The sequence below is a fragment of the Canis lupus genome, chromosome 17 (genome assembly GCF_003254725.2).
Source record: "Canis lupus dingo isolate Sandy chromosome 17, ASM325472v2, whole genome shotgun sequence".
Classification (NCBI taxonomy): domain Eukaryota; kingdom Metazoa; phylum Chordata; class Mammalia; order Carnivora; family Canidae; genus Canis; species Canis lupus.
The window spans coordinates 26072300-26090643 of NC_064259.1; the positions used below are offsets into that span (position 1 = coordinate 26072300).

Sequence of the window (18344 nt, forward strand, 5' to 3'; positions counted from 1 at the left end):
ATTTCAGTCCTCAGAGAAATGCAGATTAAGGTCACAATGAGATGACCACATACTCAACAAAATGGCTAATATTGAAATGACTGTCAGTGAGGATGTGGAGTAACAGCAACTCTTACACATTGCTGATAACAGTATAAATTGATACTAACACTTTGGAAAACAGTTGAGCAATATCTACTAACTTTGAAGATAAGCATACCCTGTGACCCAACAATGTTACTCCTAGGTGAACACACATACATACAAGCACACATGTGTGCATCCATGCCCCAAAACCCTCCTACAAGAATGTTTATAGCAGCATTATCCATAAGAACCCCCAAATGGAATTGATCCAAATACCCACCCACAGTGAAATGGATACATAAATAGCAGGATAGCCATGCAGTGGAATTATATGCGTCAATGACAATGAGTGTACTATACTAAACTACAGCAACAACATGAGTGAATCTCTCAACATTATATTGAGCAAAGGAAGCCAGATGTGAGGGAAAAAAAATGTATGCTGCATGTTTCCATGTATATAAGATAGAATTGAAAAAGCAGATGAAATTAAACTATAAAACTTAGTGATCCATGCTGGGGTGTTCAAACTGTGAAGGAAAGCAAGAAAGTGAATACCACGAAACACAGTGGTTACTCTTGTGGGTACACAAAGATGATGACCAGGAGGGCGTGTGAAGGACTTCTGGGGAGTTGGCAAAATCCTTTATTCATTTGGGTCATGGTTAATGTGGTTCATTTGCCAAATCACTGAGTTAAATATTTTTGTTTTGTACATTTTTCTGAACATGTATTATAGTTCATAGTAAAAAGCTTTAAAATATTAGGAAGAGTGCAGGCTCCTTAATGTGAACCTGAGTGTCTGCCTTTCTCCACTGGATCTTTTTACTTTTCTACTTCTTTGGCCTTTCCTTTTTTGGGGGAGACCTGACTCTTTTTCCTTGCAAATCATAAAATTGACTTTTGGGAAAGCACACTGCTCTTTGAGGCAAAATTTGGTATCGCAAACTGAAACTTACCCCTATGTAACTTTACTCCCCCATCCACAAACACCTTACACAAAATATAACATTTTACAACTCTCCAGTGGTTTTGCCCTAAGACAGAAATGTGGATATTTTGACATTATACTCTAAATTCTTTATTTCTTTTGCTTCACACAGTTAAGATCCTCTGCCTTTCTTCCCACATCACTCTCTGAATAAATAGTGTGGTACTAACATAAGGGAACCTGGCCAGTATTGAGTCATTGATAGAGTGTGGCCATCTTGTTGACCAAAGCCAGCTTCTCACATTTCTTCTTGAAAAGCATGGTGTTGACATGTTTAATATCCTGTGGCATTTCCTCTGGGCTCCACAGTATGATGGAAAAAGTCCCTGTTGATGTCTGATGGCCAAGTTGAATAAGCAAGGCCTTGAGACAATCCACTTCACAGCTCTGGCTGGGGTGGTGATTTCCCTCAAAGCTGTAATAGGAATCCTGATAGTCGTATCTTGACAGGATCCCCATACCACTACTTTCAGGGAGAGCACTTATGTGTGCCTGGATGGGTTTTGAATAAGTAAAAGCGAAATCTCATCCACAGCTTGATAGGGAATGATAAATCAAAACCCAGCACACTACAGAAAGAACGATAACCCCAAGGTTTTAAGCTTTTCTGGAAGAATTTCAAAAAGGCATATTTTAAAGGAATGTCTTGGGGCAACCCTAAATAAACTGGTGACCTACAGATCAAAGATGCTGTGTTTTATTAGCCATCTCCTGACCCAGCCAATCCTACTGTCCTCTAACTGTTACACATAACCAGATAAACCCTCCCTTCTCCTGCCTTTCTTCCTCTGAGAATCACAAGAATCACAAATCAGCCCCGACAGCATTTGGTTTCTCATCTTCAGGAATGTGGCTGGTACATTCTTTATGTGAAAGAGGCAATCCTAGTCAGGGGTCTGACCCAGACAGAAGGAAGAGTATCTTATTTCATCTGCACAGAACAAAAGAGTATCTTTCATTTTCTAGGGCCTGCGTGATTCTGAAGACTTGAATGGAAGCAGACTGGCTGAGCTTAATCCTAAGGACAGAGACATGGCTGGTAGCAAGAGAGGTCCACTGAGGTAAGGGGGTCCCTCTCTCTCTCCTCCATGATTGTCTTTCCAGTACAGTCCCAACTTGCAGAGGAAGCAGTGTTTGACACAGGGTTCTTGATCCTTGACTGTAACATTCTACCAAATTAAAGGGCTTCCGCCGCTGATCCCAAGTCCTATAGGTTCATTTGGAATGTAGTTAATAAGACATTATTAGTTTCTGTAAGTTTAGTCTGTGCTAGGAACTTAGTGAACTATGCCTCGAAGAAGTCCCTCAGTGATCTCTGCCTCCCAGTAGTCATGGCCTGCTGTGATCTCCTTCTCTTCAATAATTGGTTTCTCCTAACTAATGAAATATTGGCAACATTGAATGGTGTCTCTTCCATAATTAGGTTACATGAGGTAGTGGCTGTGTCTTCTAGCAGACTCTGTCCCTCGCTGGTTTTGATAAGGCTGGCCGCCTAGTTGGAGAGGTCTGTGTTATCAGGGACTGAGGGTGGCCTCAGGTCAACACCCCACAAAGCCCTGAAGGAAGCACAGATCTGAGGAAGTCTTTCAGTCCAACAACCCTATGGAAACAATTCTATCAACAAAGACTTGAGCTTAGAAGCAGATCCTTCTTCTTTTGAGCCTTCAGATGAGACTGGCCAACTCCCTGATTTCAGTTTGATGAGAGACCCTGGAGCAGGAACCGGCTCAGCTGTCCCTGAAATCCTGTGTCACAAAAAGCACACAAAAATAATCAAAGTGTGCTTTACGTTGGCAATTTCTTATATAGCAAGAGGTGACTAATACAATAGATTTTACCCGTCATTTTTCTTTCCAGAACATAAATATTCACTTACTATTCACTTTGGGAAATGTTTCCATTGCTATTTCTAAGATGGTAGACTGACATACAATTATACCCCATACAGTGTTGAAATCAGTCATCTCTTTAGAGAGTTACCTGTGAACTAACAGATCATATAAAGGAAAGCATTAAGAAGCCTTTGTGGCCTAAACTGTGACTCTAGTTGTGCCATTCCTTTGCTTAAAGACCTTCTGGAACACTCCAGGAAGTGCAAACTCCTGTAACATGACCCCGAACTATCTTTCCAGGCTTTCACCCCATTATACTGCTCCCTGTCACCCTTCCCCCACTGGGGCCTGTCCCTTCACATATCTGTCTTCTCTCCTACTGCTCCCCCCCGCCCCACCTCATATTGCGTGTGGAAGGCCTGTCTCCTCACTCTGCCTCCCCTTCCCCATACCACTTTTGGCCTTGCTTCAGGTACTTTTCATGTGCTGATCTTTCATCCTGGTTTGCTTTCCATCCTTTCTCTGGTTCTGTTTTCTCTGATCTCCTGAGTGAGACTAAAATCTCCAGGAGGGCAGAGACTCTCCATCACTCTCTGGGTGGCCCTTCCCACATCTAGAGCTTCACCTTAGTCATGCAGAGGAGGTGGTCATCCCACGTGTGTGAGGTTGAATGTGACAAAAGGCAGACTGGGATGTGGTGCACCATTCCCAAGAGAGTGTCAAGAGAAGTGCTGTTAAGGAAGGACTCTGGCTATCCAAGGGCGGGAGACTAGCTGTGCCTGTTCCTCCACGAAGAGTTCTTGTGGACGTTTGATTATTAAAGTCTCCTATAATAGGAGTGCCTCAGTGGCTCACTTGGTTAAGCATCTGCCTTTGGCTCAGGTCATGATCCCAGGGTCCTGGGATTGGAGCCCCAGATCGGGCTCCCTGCTCAGTGGGGACCCTGCTTCTCCCTTTCCCTCTGCAGCTCCCCCTGTTTGTTCTTGTTCTCTTTCTCTCTGTCAAATAAATAAATAAATAAATAAATAAATAAATAAATAAATAAAATCTTTAAAAAATACATAAAGTTTCCTATACTGAAGAAATGGATGTTGTAGCTTCCAGCTCCAGCTTTCTGTAACGCTGTGATTTAGGCAGGAGACCTGGAAGCAGGCTGGTCATGCATCTATAGGATCCCTGCCCATGTGAAGCTCACCTCACAGTGATGGCAGCATGTTTGGTTTTCCCTTGGTAAGGCTGTGAGTTTACCATGCTAAATAGTCTATATCCAGTCACCTTATGTAGTCACAGGTGATTCCAGATGCTTTTATCTGATGGTGCTCTGCATGGATACTCCATTCCCCAAAAGACACAAATCCCACTGCTAGGACCTAAGCCACCTATACTGTGTGAAGAACCATGTTTGTTTGTTTGTTTGTTTGTTTATGATAGACACAGAGAGAGAGAGAGGCAGAGACACAGGCAGAGGGAGAAGCAGGCTCCATGCAGGGAGCCCGACGCGGGACTCTATCCCGGGACTCCAGGATCGCGCCCTGGGCCAAAGGCAGGCACCAAACTGCTGAGCCACCCAGAGATCCCCCAAGAACCATGTTTATAACCAGTTTGGCACCACCTTATTATGGGCCCTTCTGCTTAAAGTCGCAGAGACTGTATTTAAAGATTTCAGGGCAACCCGGGTGGCTCAGCAGTTTAGCATCGCCTTCAGCCCAGGGCGTGATCCTGGGGACCTGGGATTGAGTCCCACATCAGGCTCCCTGTGTGGAGCCTGCTTCTCCCTCTGCCTGTGTCTCTGCCCCTCCCACCCCCTTTCTCTGTGTGTCTCATAAAAAAAAAAAAAAAAGATTTCAGATATTAGAGACTCATTTTTTCATCACCATTTGCCAGAACCAATCCTGGTCATTGGGTGTGTAATAAGCATTTCCTGTGTCAGGCACTGTGCTAGGAGCTTAGTACAAAACTCACTGACAGACTGCTCCTGTCCTAAAGGATGTGTAGTCTGACTCAGAACACAGATTCTCTTACTTAGTGCAATTCTTTGAGCACGGAAACCCTGTTACGCCCAGGCACACAGGCCAGGGGGCAGGGATGCTCAGCCCACGGGGGCATGGAAGCCTCGCAGGAGACCTAACAGATTCTGAAAGGTCATCCTGGAAAGAAAGGTGGAAAAATAGAAAGTGCAATTCAACAGATTTGCTTTTGAAATCACTCTCTGCCAGCAACTCTGCTGGGTCCTGAGGGTTCTAAGATGAATGAGGCACACTCCCTTCCTCCCAGGACCTTAGCTGAGGGCGGTGGGGGCAGAGGTCAGGTGAGGCCCCAGGGCCTGATGGGGAGGGTGGGGGCGCTGGGGAACCAAGGACTGTAAGGTGAATAGCCGGGACGTGCCATACCTTCCGTTTTAATTTAACAATCGTTTCTTGCGTCTAATCTTTTGTTGCTGGTGGTGGTGTTTCTTAAAGAGCAGATATCATTCCTCGGAGCATCTCCAGCCTGGAGACCCAGAGACCCGATAGCTGTGAACTTGAGAATTCCTGTTGGGCCACTGGTTATCTATTCCCTGCTGTGAGCGCTGTTCCTCCCCTCCCTCTCCCCTCCTGCTTCACCTCTGTGAAGAGGAGGAGGGCTTCCCTCCTTTTGTGGTCTTGAGGACTTCCTGGGATGTGTTTTGGGGGACCTACAGGGTGGCAGTAGCAACTAATCCTGATTTTTTTAAATAAAGATTTATTTATTTATTCATGAGAGATACAGACTGAGAGAGAGAGAGAGAGAGAGGCAGAGACACAGGCAGAGGGAGAAGCAGGCTCCTCACAGGGAGCTTGATGTGGGACTTGATCCTGGATCCCAGGATCATGGCCTGAGCTGAAGGCAGGCGCCCAACCACTGAGCCACCCAGGTGTCCCTAATATCTTGATATTTATGTCGTTGGCCGCCAGGCAGACTTGGCCGTAGTTTTGACTCTGTTGCTCATTGGTTGTGTGGTCTTGGGGGTACTTCCTAAGGTTCTCTGTGCAGTTACCTCATCTGGAAAAAGATATTCTTCATACGGCTGTGTGTGGATTAGCACTTCTGTGCTGAGCACACTGTCTTCATAAAGGCTCCATTCGGTACTTCATAAATGCTAATCCCCTCCGTCTTTTCCTTTAAATCAGGGCTGCCAGCCCGGCTTTGTTGGGATCGAGTTGGCACCTGGCATCGTGTGGGCTTGGGGTGTGCAGGGTGACGGTTTGATTCACATGTCTGTCGGAAGATTACTCCGCACTGGGGTTAGTTAACCCCTCCATCATCTCACAGTTACAGTTTTGTGTGTGTGTGTGTGTGTGTGTGTGTGTGCACTTAACTTCATTTTCCAATGTTTCTTAAATATATTCTGATTCTACAATAAGAAAAAAAATGTAATTGAAGAAAACAACCAGGGAAGTCACACTTGTTCTAAGTGTATAAGGATTTTCTACAAGGCTGGGATTTTCTGCAAGGACCCTGGGTACAAGTAGGCGGCCCCCTTCTCATGGTGAGTGCAAGGGTTCTACTTAGTAGTCTTGTCTGTCTCTTTGGGCTGAGAAAACTTGGTCATTGTGTTTGTTACCTAAAACAGGTCATTTGGACATTTTTGTTCCATTCTTGGAGGATGCCGCTGTCTCATTTTCCTCCAGCTTACCTTGAGAAAGACAAGGGAGTTGGTAATTTATATTGGCAGGATTGAGAGAGAACATAAAAATGGGCGGAACACATCCAGTGATAGATGGGGATGTGAACATTTTTGGCTTAAAATCAGTTTTCCCTTGCTCTTGTACTCAGGCCAAGGAAGGGCCAATTACTTTGGGTCTTTCCTGGATTAATTAATTCACCTGGAATTCCTTCTTCTCCTCCCTTCCTGTCATTCCTGTCTCTGTAACTTGTTTTCCTTTATTCAAAGGACCTTTAACTAAGAGCTGTATGCTGTCCTAGGGACAGAGCTGCCAGAGGAAGAGGGCAGGGGCAGAGGGCACTGGGCAGACAGAGATGCACACGCTCGTGCCCTCCACTCCTTGTTGAAGTTTGGTGCATTTGGCTCGGTGGCTGGGGGGAAGGCAAGGGCCCTGGGATCCGAGTATCTGCAGGGATCACTCCAAGAAGTGGAGTGAGTGGGTGCAGGCCTGGCCTCACAGGACTGAGAAGGGAATCAGCAGAGCCAGAATGAGTGATGGGGATGGGGCACGCATGTGGGTGGCCTTCCAAGAAACACAGGTCAGTAAGGGTGACATGCGGAGGAGTGGGGAGAAACCCATAGTGCAAATGGCAGTAGGCGAGGGCCTCTCTCTCACACATCTCTGCATATCTGAGCTCTTTCTGGATCCATCTGGCTACACATAATGAGCTGCTTTCACTTCATTTAGAGAAGCATCCAGTGGGTCATGCTGTTCTGGAAGGGAGGATACAAAGCAAACCAGGATGTGGTCACTGCTCTGGAGTTTGCAGCCCCTGTGCTGGGCTTCTTCATCACGGCTGTGTATCAGAATCACCCCAGAGCTTTAGAACCTTGCACAGCCCTGATTCAGCAGATGGGGCGGGGCTGCCATTTCCGGATCTGAGAACCTGCGTCTAGTGAAACAATGAGCAGGAGAGGAGGTCAGCGCCCTTGTTTTCTGGGCACTAGGCTAAGTGCCTCATCATTGTAGGGGGTAAAATACACAAGCAGAAGTGTTCCTGAGCAGGCTCAGCTCAGTGTGCAATGGTCAATTATGCTCATTTCCTCTCAACGTGGCATTCAATGGCATCACACCGGCTACTCTGAGATCAGCCACGGTGGGAATATTTACACTAGGGAAATTGGCAAATGCTAAAAACCAGGGCATTTTCCTCTCTAGAAAGCCAGTTGTTAAATATTTCCTGAGACACCACAGGGTGTGTGTGTGTGTGTGTGTGTGTGTGTGTGTGTGTATAGTCTCATTGAAATTAATCTCCATAATAAGCCCAAATTTTATGCACGGAATGACACTATGCTGCTTTCTAATCCCTTTGAAATATGTTACCTTACTGTCACAATAACCCAGAGAAATATTGCTATCCTCATTTTAAAGAAACACTGGTTCAAAGAGGTCACACAGTGAGGAGGATGGACCTGACCTGAACCCCAACTTTGCCTCCCAGCCGCACTCTTCCTGTTCCGGCAGGCACTGCCCCAGCAGTCAGATTCCTGGCTCTGAGTCAGTGTCTTGATCACAAGGGCTGGAGGGACCAGACCTGACCCCATTTGCAGATATCTGATAACAGGAAGTTTCCCCAACACTGGCAGGTGGAGCTTTAATAAATGACCTCCCCACTCTGCTTATTTTTGTGCATTGAGTATTCTTATGCTAAGTTTAGGCAGGCTTACAGGGACCTGCGATCCAGGGGGTTATATTTTGGGGGGGTTGTGATGCTGTGGCTGTGGAAATGTGCCTCTGGCTGGCACGGAAAGAAGGGAATCCAGAACTTTTTAAAACCCACCCCATTAAGGTCTTGGCTGAGGCCATGGGAATTTCCAAATATTTCACTGGTCTAATTGAGGTAGCAGTGAGTTGGAGGCTAATATGAGGCCTGAGATTTATGTCAGATGGCAAATTCCCAGTAGACAGGGAGCTAATTCTAAAATGGTGAAAATAGCAGCAAATTCAAGCAGTGCCAAAAGCTATCACCTGCTGGGGACCGTGTCCTGAGGAAGAAAGGAAAAAGAGACTCCTCATTCCCAGGGGGATGCTCCCCACTCTTCTTATTTTGTCAGGACCCACCTACTGTCTGCTGGGATAAACAAGGGAGTGAAAAGCTGGTCACATCATGGAAAAATCACACTGAAAGACTTTTTAAGGCAGAATTTTCCTTTATGTCTGAAGTTTAGGCGGTTGGGATTGTTCCACTCATGTGACCAAACACCCACACGGATTGCCACTGAGAGTTCCTTGTGTGACCGTCATAGTCTCTAGACTCTATCTGGGACTTCTGCAGAGGTGTCAGGTGTCACTTCTTTATGTTCTAAAGGATGTCCTCTCTGGAGGATGAGCTTTCAAGATGGTGCCAGGTGGAAAACGGGGGAGGGAGTCGTGATCTGTGTGGCAGCCATGACATCAGGCCTGCAGAGGCCTCTGAACAATGGGCTCAGAGCCTCCAGGCCTGGCGATGGAAGGTAGATGATTGCTTCACTGAGCTGTGCCCCCCACAGCCACCATGCTCCCTACCACCCCTGGGCTGAGCACAAAGTGCACACTTGTTTTCTTTGGAATGTGTAAACACAAGTGTGCCCCATGAAGTGGCTCAGACAATGTGGAGCAGCAGGAGTCCAGGAGTGTTTGTGCAGAGTCCCCAGGGTTGAAATTTGACCTCAGACCCTGGCACTGAGCACTCTCCCGTGGGCCACACTTCAGCAGGGAACCCTCCTCAGGAGCTCTGACGTTGCCATGAGTAATGTAGAGGGACTCAGAATTTCAGACTCAGGGCATGAGGGGAGATTGGAGGTGACCAGTGTATATAAGAGTCAGCAGGAAGAAGGTGCAGGATAAAGCACATTCACTGGCCAACATTCTCGAACAGCTCACTGCAGTGTGGTTCCCAGACTAGCTGCAACCAGCATCACTTGGTTGGGGGGGGGGGGGGGAGCTAGGTATGCAGAGTCACAGGCCCCACCCTGACCTCCTGACTCAGAGTCTGCACAACATACCCTGGGGAATTCCGGTGGATTTATAGCTTGAGCGGCACAGCTCTGACCAAGCCAGACAGGCCTCTCCCCACTGACTCAGACTGGGTTCAGGGCACATCCGGGCACTGGACTGTTTACTATGCAGTAACCTAAAGACATTTACGATAGAGACTTAATGGGGGGAGTTCTCTTTTCCCTCCCCCCCTTCACAGACACACACACACACACACACACACACACACACGTGATATTATAAAGGATCAGGAGTCAAGAGATTTGAAGTTTCATGCCTGGCTTTGTCACTTAATAACTTAATACTCGTGGGACCTCAGCCAGGTCTCTGACTTCTCTGAACATGTTTCCGTATCTCTAAAAAGGAGACAAATGGTGACTCTCCTGAGCTGGGCACTCACAGGGAGCAAGCAGTAAACATTTTACATGTACTAACTCATTTAATCCTGTGACCAACCCATATGATGCTTGCACTATCATTGTTCACATTTGACAGGGGTGGCTCTGGAGGCACTCACTGGCCTGCTGGAGATCACACAGCTTGCAGGTGGCAGAGTGGGGCCTGGCTCTGGAGTCCACACTCTGTCCATACCCCAGGTTGAGGACTCAGCCAGATGACCAGTAGGCTGGCACAGAGCATGTGGAATGATGGATGTGAGCCACGCAGGCCAGCAATGGGCCCTCAGTAAATGATTACTTTCAGTACTATCCATGCGCAGTGAAAGTTGGAGAAGACATAGGACTTACTTAGGTATTAGTCACCATTTCTTTAAGATGCTTTTTCTTGTCTTTTTCTTGTATTTTTCCAAAATTTGTCTTTTTTTGGTCAGGAGAATAAATGAGAAGTTGTAATTTATGAAATCCCTCTTGACTTGCTTGTATGAGTTGCTCATAGGACTTGCTCATTCCCAGCATGAAGAAGGATAGAAAGCCTTCAGAGCCTCAGTACCTCCTAACTGTAGTAACACAGAGGACACTTTCCCCAACTCTGAAAAAGCAGCCCCCCTGCACCTCTGTTTCCAAGAGTCACAACAAATGATCTGCAAGAAGAGTAGAGCATGCCACTTGCAGCAGAGCTCAAGGAACTCCCTTTGGTGGGTCTGCATTTAACTACCTTCCCACACCAGGGACCAGACCCTCTGGGGAGGGGGATGTCCCTGTTTCTCTCCCTAGCTCCAACACATCCAGAATGAAACTTCTCAACAATAAACCTTTCAATGCATAAAGTAAGGGCATGGAGGAATGCATGTATTAGAGATTCAGGGTTAATGACTTCCTATGTGTGGAAAATTTTCCCCCGAAGTGTTTCCAAATATAGAAAACTCAACATAATAAACGACAAGAGCTCACAGATCTTGGCGGCAGCAGTAGCAGGGTGCAGAGTGAGGAAGGAGAAGGGGTTCCCAATTCCCAGGCCAGCCAGCCCTCACTGACTTCCTGCCTACTGAACTGGAAGGTTTCATAATTGCACCCACTCTGGACCTCTTCAGATAAATAATCTAAGTGCAAATCAAATGCATTATGATTTTTTAAAGTCACTGACCAAGCCCCTAAAATAGATTGCATTTCTCCCAGCTCTTCTGTGTTGGGGAGGTTGGGAATATCACTAGTCACATTGTTCTTTTCTCTTGTGTCCCTAAAGGAGTTCGTTGTGGGGGAGGGCAGGCATTGTTAATGGCTGTCAAACACTCACATGGCTCAGGCATTTTTAATCTGCCAGGAGCTTGTTGGACCGAACAAACTAAAACCACCCCTGATTCTCTGAAGACTATATTTACCAAGATTACTTCCTATAATTATCAGGTTGCTGCCTAAGCCAAAGGCTACTTTCAACCTTCCCAGCTGAGCCATCTTTTGCTCCTTGACAGCTGTGAGCCTCCTCATCCCCACGGATGGAGGAAAGTGATAGACGTGTCGGAGATGGGAGGATTGTGGAAACTTGAATCTCACTAATGCTCCCCAAACTTTCCTTCTCTGAAGCAAGGAAGGCCCAGTCTTAGGACAGAAAAGCTACTCAAATATATATAAAAAATGCTCAACTGAAGGAAATTATGAATTAACATCGCTGGGATCACAGCTGCCCAAATAGGTCTCTTCCAACTCCGGCTAGTTCCCAAAGAACAAGGGACCCATCAGAGGCTCAGAGTATATTTCCTCAAAAAACAAAAAGGCTCTGGAGGAGGCCTGGGACTTAGGTGGACCTCCAGAAGAATGGCAGCATTTTCAGTCCTCGACCGAGCCATTGTCATAGCATAGAAGAGCTATATAGGGTTTGGGCTGGTGGCTGTGAGGTCCATTTTATGAACGAGGTGGCACCCATCTCTTAAGAGATTGTCAGGGAGCCCTGGACACATGTTTTGACTTAGAAAACCCTAGGAGAGTAGAAGGAAAGGTCACCATGTTATTTTAAACTCAAACTTGATACTTGGATGTATTAATGGCCTGGCATACAGGGGTTGAGAAATAAGTCCTCACTCCCCTTGCCACCGCTCAAGTCCTCATCCACACATCATTAAAGTATCCAAAGAGGTAAATGAACAAATGAATATTATATTAAAGCCAAGTTGAAATGTAATCTCTATAAAATCTTTTTCAGTTTCTCCAGATACAGTAAATCACTCCTTTTAGATTTATATAAGCCTATGTAATATACAAGTCGGGTTGCAATTAAATTTTTCATGTATCTATTAGATTAATATGCTAAGTTCTTCTGAAGAAGAAGCTCCATGTAGGGAGCCTGACGTGGGACTCTGCCCTATTTATGTATTCAATCTCAGGTTTGCATAATACTAGCCCTATGGCAGATGCTCAGTATTTTTTTTTTAATAAATGACTGATTGAACTATGTTCTACTCAAAAAAAAAAAAAATAAAAAAAATAAAGTATCCAAAGAGGTCCCAAGAAGAAGAGAAAAAAAATCGGTATGAAAAGGAAGCATGGAGTTAGGTCTTATGTAGAATGTTTAAATGTGTTGGGAAGAAAGCCACAGGACAATGAAATCTCTGTATTTAAGGAAAAGAGGGTGCTTTTTACAAATGATGCCGATCTGGGACGCCTGGGTGGCTCAGTGTTGAGCGTCTGCCTTTGGCTCAGAGTGTGATCCCGGTGTCCTGGGATCAGAGTCCCACATCAGGCTCTCCGCAGAGAACCTGCTTTTCCCTCTTCCTGTGTCTCTGACTCTCTTTGTGTGTTTCTCATGAATAAATAAATAAAATCTGTTAGGAAAAAAAATGATGCCGATCTGTTTCCTACTGTCAGCTAATTAAATGATTTTCTTACCAGGTTCCCACGAGGTTCCATCTTGGTCAGTGAAGGCATTGAATAAGAATGTCTTCTAAGGGAAGACCCTGAGAATTCAGTTCTGGAGAGGGAAGATGAAGAACAGATTCACCTCATGAGCCATGCAAACAAGGACCTGCCAGAGCCTACCTGGTGACCTCAGGTGATGGCGAATTCTAGTGAAGAAGCTTGAAAGACATGGTGGCCAACAGAAAAATAAATCATTAATCCTAAGGTTAACTAACTATTGAATAAAGGCTATGAAAGAAATAGTGGGGGTCTTAAGAATGATAGCCACCTTCCTCATTTTGAGGATCTTTTTGCTTGGAGTCAGAGGGTATACCAGATAGCCTCTCAAAGCTCCACCTATTTTTATGAATCTACGATGTATTTGAACTCTGAAGATGGAAATCCAGTCCTGGCTGGCCTGGGCAAAGGGGCAGATGTAGGGCTCACATAACCAATCTCCAGTGGGGCAAGGCTGTGGTTGGTTTGGGGGCCCTGCAACCAGAGGGTGGGGTGCCATCTGCACTCTTCCACCTCTCCCTTTCTCTTTGTGTTGGCTTTGGATTTTTGTTTTTGTTTTTCACACAGCAGAACACATAACCCCTGAGAGGCCTGGCTTTAGTAAAGGGAGTAAAGAGGAGTTGCCTCTCTTTCCTTGATTCCAGGCCAAAATATTCTACAGAAGGGCTAGGTCAAGGGCACACCCCCAAAGGCAACCAACCCATCCTTCAGTGGTTGGAGTGGAGGAGGAGCAGACCCCAGGAAGAAGAACTGCGCAGACACACCCACAGACACCCAGCGCGGCACCAAGCCAAATGCTAAATTCTGAGTATGCATGAGCTGGGGTAGAAGAGAGAAAGAGGAATAGAACGCATGTCAGAGTAGAGCTGGGAAAGAGTGAGGGACAGGGTCACTCTGCAGCCTAGTACGCTAATTGAAAGGACATTCAGTTCTACTCTTGAAAGAAGATGCCTCCAGCCATATGTATTTCTTGCCAATTTCCTTTCAACCTTAACTAATAACGTTTCCTCCTTAATTTCTGTCCGAGCTAGTTGGCAAAGCATACAAACACTTTCTGTTTATTTGTGCTTGGTATAGCTGGAAAGAGTCCCATGAAGATTTTTGCTCTCATCATTTTGTCTGTAAGTTTCTCCCCAACTCAATCCCTTTCTTAGCCGGCTACCTGAGAAATGCGAGGGGCAGTAAACTTTGTCAATAGCTGCCTCTGTTTACTTGGTACAATATATCTTGCAGCGATGAACTCTAGCTGTGGGGGGGGGGGGGTTTATTTATGTTGAAGCCGGACCCGGGAGACAGGATCTTAGTTTTCCCAGAACAGACCACCAACTGAACAGTGGTGATAACAGGGATGTGCAGTGGGGATGATTAGGACTTTGGAGCCTGAGAGATGAGGATTTGAATCCAGGCTGTAAAATGAGCAAGGACCATATTGGAGGCTGCAGGGCACCTCCCAGATCCTCCTTCCCAGCTAAGACATTCATTCTCCCAACTGCTGAGGGGCATTGGCTGCTGAGGCCTCACAGCTGAGTTCCCTCCTAGGACTGCCATGGCTGAGGGACCAAAGTTATATCTCTCCCAGAATGGCCTGATGCAAGGGTTCAAAGCCCAGTGCTCGTACTTCAGTCCAGGGCAAGTCTGAGGGTATCCCAGCTCCAGAGCTTCCAAGGGATCTGCAGGGGCCTTTCTTGGGACCGCCTCAGTGTTCAACTTCAGCATCTGCTCCATTCTGCTTCCTTACTCCCTAAAAGCTATTCCTTCAGAGAACACTCCCTAGTAAACTTCCTATGTGCAAATGTCTGTCTCAGCATCTAAGACAGAGTTTCCTTGTAGGACTTTTCCCCATCAGGATGAAAGCCAGCCAATGTGCATCTTGAGCAGGTGCTCAAGATTATTGTAATATTTTTAAAGCTATAACCTTTATGGTTCAGTCCCAGAATTGAGCCACAATTAAGTAGGATACATTCTATTCAACTGGAATAATTTAAAAAATAACTCAGGTCCTTTACTGATTCTGTTGAGAGTGAGACTTTTGGTTGCAAGTTACAAAAACAACAACAACAACAACAACAAAACCTAAGACTGTTTAAGGAAAGGAAAGTTTATTTGTATATTTACATGGCCAATAGGGAATGTTCATGAACTCTGAAGTCTAGGCGTAAACTTTCATAGATGTCTGGATCTAGGGGCTTAGGGTAGGGTCATAGGACCTACTCTCTCCTCCTTCTTCCTTTATGTTGCTTCAGGCTCTGGTGGGTACCCCCTGCTGATAAGATGGCTTCCATTACCTGCATTGTTTACTCCAACATTCCAGCCTCATGGCTCATGTTCACAGTAGAAGAGAGAATGCTTCTTTCCGAGGTGCTCCCATAGAACAGGTACATTGTAGAATGATTGAGAGGATGGAGTCTCACCCCACGTTGTCCAGGTTCAAATTCCAGTTCTGTCCCTTAGCAGCAATATGACTATAGATGATTATAGCCCCTGAATAGGTCCTGTATCTGTACAGTGGTTGATGACAGCACTACTCTTCCCATAGGATTACAAATATGAAATGTGTTAATACTTTTAAAGTGTTCAGAACAGTGCTAAACATATAATAAATACCACATAAGATTTTTTTTAATTAAAAAATACCTAGATGATTTACTTGGCTTGAGTCACAGTCTCATCTCTGAATTGATAACTGTGCACCAGAAGAAAATGTTTAGGTTGCTCACCCCTAGAAGTAGGGGTAGAGTTAACATCATTGAAATAAGGTCTGAGGTGGGAGGTTCTCCAACATCACTCAGGCTTCTGTTACCAGATGAAGAGGAATAGATGCTGGGCAAGGCAAAATAACAATTTTCTCCTCTATTTGTATTTCTTAAAATAGTATACACAGACATACAACTGCTTAGCAGTTTTTTAAATCCTAAAAAAAATTAAGATACTTTTATAATGAAGTGATCTGATAGACACCAGATATTATCCAAGTGAAAAAAAAAATTGGTTTCATCTAAAATGAAACAAATTTATCTGTTGACTTTCTAATTTGAAGATACTCTCCTTTATTAGCTTCTAAGAGTATTTTTAGGACTATTTGGAATTCATCTTTGTATGTGAGATGAGTCTTTATTTTTTTCCCAATTTGGATACCCAGTACCATTTTTAAAAGCTCATCCTTTTCCCCGCTATCCTATCTATTCTATCATGCTAATTATATTTCAGTTGTCATAATTGTGAGTTTATTTCTGGCTTTCTATTATAATCCATTGGTCTATTTGTCTATTTCTGTGCCAATACCATACTGTTCTAATTACTATACAGAGTTTTAAGTGAAAAGGTTTAACAGATACTAAAAAGTCCTAAAAAGATAGTAGGAAATTCAAGAAGCCAAATAAACTCTAAGGAAGATAGATAGATAAATATAATACATATATATATTTTTATATATAATATAAATAATAAGATAAACAAATGAAGCCAGGGAAGGCAACCATAAAATATATTCACACCAGACACATCAATAGAACTACAGAAAACAAATAGAAAGTCATAAAAGAAACTTGAGAAAAAAGGTTGCTTATTAATGAATGACACTTCTTAATATAAACAAAGGAAGACAGAAAACAGTGAAATGAATCTAAAATGTCCTAAAGGAAAACAGCTGCCAACTTAGAATTCTGTACCCAGTGAAAATATCTTTTAAGAATGATGGTGAGGGGCAGCCCAGGTGGCTCAGTGGTTTAGCACCGCCTTCGGCCCAGGGCATGATCCTGGAGACCTGGGATCGAGTCCCACATCGGGCTCCCTGCATGGAGCCTGCTTCTCCCTCTGCCTGTGTCTCTGCCTCTCTCTCTCATGAATAAATAAATAAAATCTTAAAAAAAAAAAAAAGAATGATGGTGAAATAAAGACATTTTTGGACCAACAAAACAGTAGTTTGCTCCCAGCAGATATGTGCTAAAAAAAATTCTAAAGAATACACTTTATTTCTCTTTTTTTTTTTTTTTATTTATGATAGTCATACAGAGAGAGAGAGAGAGAGAGGCAGAGACACAGGCAGAGGGAGAAGCAGGCTCCATGCACCGGGAGCCCGATATGGGATTCGATCCCGGGTCTCCAGGATCGCGCCCCGGGCCAAAGGCAGGCGCCAAACTGCTGCGCCACCCAGGGATCCCTAAAGAATACACTTTAAACCAAAAGGAAAAGTATCCTGAATGGAAAGTCTGAGATGCAAGCAGTAAAGAGCAAAAATCTTGGTAAATGTGGCTCCAGTGATTATAATGGTACTTTGTGATGGTGTTTTGTTGTTGTTTTCCTATTGCTACGTAATGACAACCATTTCATTGTCTCTCATGATTCTGTGTGTTGACTGGCACAAGCAAGACAGCTCTTCTGCTGGTTTCCCTTGGAACATCTCATGTGGTTTTCATTAGATGTTGGTGAAGGCCAGAGTAATCTGGAGGCTAAACTGGGACACCATCATATCTGGGCCTCGCTCACTCTCCATGTGGTGTTAGGTCCTCAAGACTCCTGAAAGTACAGTAATGGAAGCTGCCAATGTTTGGTTCAGAATATCACTTCTGACTCCTGTACTGGTTTTTCGAGAAGCAGAACCAATCAGATGTGTAATATACATTATATATGTATATATGTATACATAGATGTATATATTATGTACATATATTGTTTGCTTATTATACATATGTATATGCATATGTATTATACATATGCAATGTATATTATATATGACATACACATAAATATATGTATAGTATTAAAGTGCTTGGGTGACTTAGTTGGTAAGGGTCCACCCTTGATTTCAGCTCAGGTCATGACCTCAGGGTTGCGAGATTGAGCCCAATATTGGGCTCCATGCTCAGTGGGGGGAGTATGCTTCTCTCCCTTTCCATCTCCCTCTGCACTCTCAAATAAATAAATAATTATAATTAAATTATATTTCTGTAATATATACCCACATATATAGATTTATTATATGGAATTGGCTTATGTGATTATAGTAAAGAGATTGAAATAATAATAATAATAATAATAATAATAATAATAATACAAACTTCCCACAAATGAAAGCCCAGGCCTAGATAGCTTCACTGGTGAATTCTACCAAATATTTAAACAAGAATGAATGCCAATTTTTCACGAACTCTTCCAAATCCCAGGTGAGCCCTGTGGGACTACATCAGAGAGAATACCAGGTGTTCATTGGGGATCATCTTTGGAGGCCAGCTACCAAAATCCACCTTGTGCAAAATCTGATTAGATCAAAAGAGCAGACAGTTTTTGGCATTAGCTGATTGCTTCCTGAAACTCCTTTGGCTGGAGCTCTTCCGTGTTCAGGCTTTGAATCTTAGTGAATACAAAGCCCCTTGAGGAAAAAAAAAAAAACAAAACCAAAAATAAATAAATAAAACAAAGGCCCTTGAAGCAGTAACACACTAAATTTATAGCAATCATTTACATCTTAGTACAAACCAAGGACTTGGAG

The 18344-nt window shown here is 44.3% G+C and overlaps 1 long non-coding RNA gene across 1 annotated transcript; it reads left to right on the forward strand.

Annotated features, from left to right (window-relative positions):
- Window positions 1-1187: 1187 nt before the first annotated feature.
- Window positions 1188-15770, forward strand: LOC112664553 (uncharacterized). The gene is made up of 3 exons (XR_003139815.3): window positions 1188-1913; window positions 2024-2118; window positions 12833-15770. It is a non-coding gene; the product is annotated as an uncharacterized LOC112664553 (long non-coding RNA).
- The last annotated feature ends 2574 nt before the right edge of the window (window positions 15771-18344 follow it).